The sequence below is a fragment of the Macrosteles quadrilineatus genome, unplaced genomic scaffold (genome assembly GCF_028750875.1).
Source record: "Macrosteles quadrilineatus isolate MER2022 unplaced genomic scaffold, UCM_ALF_1.0 Scaffold_7__1_contigs__length_78375512, whole genome shotgun sequence".
Classification (NCBI taxonomy): domain Eukaryota; kingdom Metazoa; phylum Arthropoda; class Insecta; order Hemiptera; family Cicadellidae; genus Macrosteles; species Macrosteles quadrilineatus.
Window position 1 is genome coordinate 16,649,145 of NW_026542600.1, and position 3,775 is coordinate 16,652,919.

The window sequence follows — 3,775 nt, forward strand, 5'->3', positions numbered from 1 at the left end:
ATGGAATGTCTACTTGCAGAACCCAAAGGTAATGCTACATTTGTTATACGTAAATGGGAAGTATACTTACAGTATCCAAAGTCAATGCTCCTTTTGGTTAACGTAAATGAGATGTCTCTTTGCAGTATCCAGTGTCAATGGTGCATTTATATCACGTAAACGGGATGTCTAGTCTACTTGCAGTATCCCAAGTCAATGGTACAATTGGTTCACGTTAATGAGATGTATACTTGCAGTACCTATCTAAATCCAATGGTCTTTCTGTTTTTATAAATTAAATGTCTATTGATGTATCCAATGCAAATGGCACATTTTGGTTCAAGTAAATGGAATGTCTACTTGCAGTATCCAAAGTCAATGGTACATTTGGTTCACGTAATGAGATGTCTCCTTAACGAATCCTAAGTCAATGGTACGTATGATTCACATAAATAATGGAATGTCTACTTGCAGTATCCAAAGTCAATGGTACATTTGGTTCACGTAATGAGATGTCTCCTTAACGAATCCTAAGTCAATGGTACGTATGATTCACATAAATAATGGAATGTCTACTTGCAGAACCCAAATATGTTATATGTAAAGGGGATGTCTTCTTACAGTATCCGAAGTCAATGGTCTATCCGGTTCTAATAAATTAAATGTCTACTTGAAGTATCTAATGTCAATGGCACATTTGGTTCACGCAAATGAAATGTATACTTGCAGTATTTAAAGTCGATGGTTCATCTGGTTCTCATAAATTATATGTCTACTTGCAGTATCTAAAGTCAATGGCACGTCTGGTTCAAGTTAATGGAATGTCTACTTGCAGTACCTATCCAAAGTTAATGATACATTTGGTTCACGTAAATCGGATGTCTACTTGTAGTATCAAAGTCAATGTCTCTGTTTCTTGTAAATGGGATATCTATACTTCCAGTATCTAAAGTCAATAATGCATCTGGTTCACGTTAATGTAATGTCTAATTGCTGTATCCAAAGTTAATGATATATTTGGTTCACATAATTTGGAATCCCTATGTGCAGTATTCAAAGTAAATTGTACGTCTGGTTCACGTAAATGAAAAATGTCTACTTGTAACATCAAAAGCCAATGGTGCATAATCCTTATTGGTTATACATTTTGTAGCAAATAATGCTCAACGGTATCAATCCGATTGTTCTCCCCTTTTGTTCTCTATTTTGCAATGTGCTAGTTTAGATGATTTTTTTGTAAACACATGTTACAACTTTTGTTTACCTTTTTGAACGGAGCGAAGCTCTTATACTACACTCCTGCTTTAGTTTTACAAATACTCCTCATGAACGGCTGAAGCGATCTGCATGAAATTTAGCACAGTCATAGTACCCAACCACGGGAAGGTATAAATCTGAAATGGAACAAATCGGACCACGGGGGTTTTCCCTATGTGAATTTAAACTTTTAGAAATTTAACATGGGCCTTATGAGTTAAGTGGATGCCATGACAGTATTTGCAAGATAACAATAAAAAGGTATTATTCCCCTAAAATGAAAGTCTCCTGCACAACTTCACGTTACGTTCTTTCCAATGAGACCAAAAACATGTCAATCGGTTCAGTAGTTTCGGAGGAGTAATTGTCACAAAAATCCTGCTTGCGTATTAAATAAGTAATAGTGTCCCTCTTGCTCGAATTCGAGCAATTGCTAAGTATTACAGGCGTTATTTTAAAACGAATAACATTCATAATTTCTGATGACTTTAAAAGATTCGACTCAAAGATTATGCTATTTTATTTGCATCATTTGTTGCAAAAGAAGCCACATGACCATATAAACGAGTAAGCCCCTAACATTACGTAGAGAGATTAATTGACAACTTTATGTAGCCTACGTATAAGGCTGAGACAACTAACTGACATCCCCCATGTCAATGAATTTTAGCTTTAACAGTAACCCCACAACCAATTTCTCAAACTATGATAGAGGGTTATTCATTTGCACAGAAGTACATATGTACGATATGAACTGACGCGACAAGACGAAGGAAAAATCAAAAACGGATATACATCCCTTTGAAGTTACAACGTGCCTTCTCAACAAACAGATATTTTTTCTTATATAAAATCATAAATTAATCTGCTTTACACTGGTAAAATAGCGGACATATAGAAATCACTACTAAAAAATTATAAAAATTTAGCATTTTTTTTTTTACCAGAGCAGGTAAAGTGTTTAACTGCAAAAGATCCACCAATACGATTTCAATAAACCCTGCTATAGTAGTGTGCTGCTCCTAGTATATCGAGCTCTAAATATTTGCGTTACCAACGGAAGCGCAAACAATGGCATTGTTTCCTATTGTACAAGCCTTCGAGCGCCCGGTTGGCGGTTTTTTGCTGTGTCTGTCTACTCACTACTGCTTGATTTCATCGCAGAGGCGCAGTGTGCGTGATGTTAAGCGTCACAAAAATGCAAATACCCCATTTATATTATTGAGCGAAGCACTTATAATTTTGTGCTTATTTTTGTATTTTAATTTATAAAGGCATTCTGCACATCCACAGGAAACTATCTTTCTAACAGTATGCGTAGATTTTCCCTGCGATGCACATAAGCTGAGATAAAAGGTTTTAAAGCATACTAGCTGTTACCCACGGGCTTCACCCACCCCGTTTTAATTCACAAGTATTAATAAAATTATTGATTGGTTAAGTTAAACTTGAATAAACAAAACAGAATACAGAAATACAAACAAATAATTACACCTGATTTTAATAAGGAAATACATTGAAAGAATAACATACAAATAAGGACAGCTGAGGTTTTTTTAACATTATGTATAAGGAAAGTTCCCTTTGGAAAGAAATTACGACCTTAAAGGGTGATTTATGAAATAATGGATAGTTTTGCGCAAGGTTTTTCTCGTCATGACGAACATTTTAAGTTTATGGTTTATGGGGGTGTGACTTGTAGTTTTCTCAAAAGTTCATGGGTACTTTTGGCTTTATATATAGATTTCTGCTTGCCTTATATAGATTCACTTAGATCAAGCATCTGCAGTTGTTCGCATTTCACGGATTGTGGCCCATTCTGTAAGTAACAGCTGTGTTTAAGTCGTATACATAAAGTTGGGCATACTTTGGTTCAATGTTAGAGGGTATTAACGGTCCAATCAGATAGTAGTATGTTTTCTGTGCCGATGGTAAAAGTAGTCCGAGTACTTAAAGTTATATAGACTAACTGAATGATGTCGATTCATTTTGACACATCGTTTTTAAAAATCCATCCATTATTAACGGAGGAGTGGTGTTTCGTAGAAATCACCTTCACGTATTATACAGTATATAAGGAGTACCATAAGATATTTTTATTAACATTTGATATTATTACACACCAAGTTTAACATGGAGGATTCGAAATGTTTAATGTCAAACTTTGTCTCAACTAATTTGAGAGAACGGCTTGATAAATAAAGGAATGTTTATTTATTATTTGTTTTATTAATTAGTTTGAAATAAATAGAAGTAGGGAAACTTCTTTTTTTTAGCAGTAGCAAAGCTCTGCCAAAACAATTACATATAAAAACCGATGTTCATAGTTTGGTTTACTGATATCAATATTTAAATGAAGTATGATAGCATTACTAAGTGACAAATTATCAGTTCACTGAGAGATTATGTGAACACGAGACATCTTCTATATAAATAAAATTAGAGTTTTGTCTGTACATTATTTCTTAGTACGATCTAGGACTTGCCTGAAATATTGTGTTCAACTGTTACGGGCTAGAACTAGCGTAAGATGTGTTGG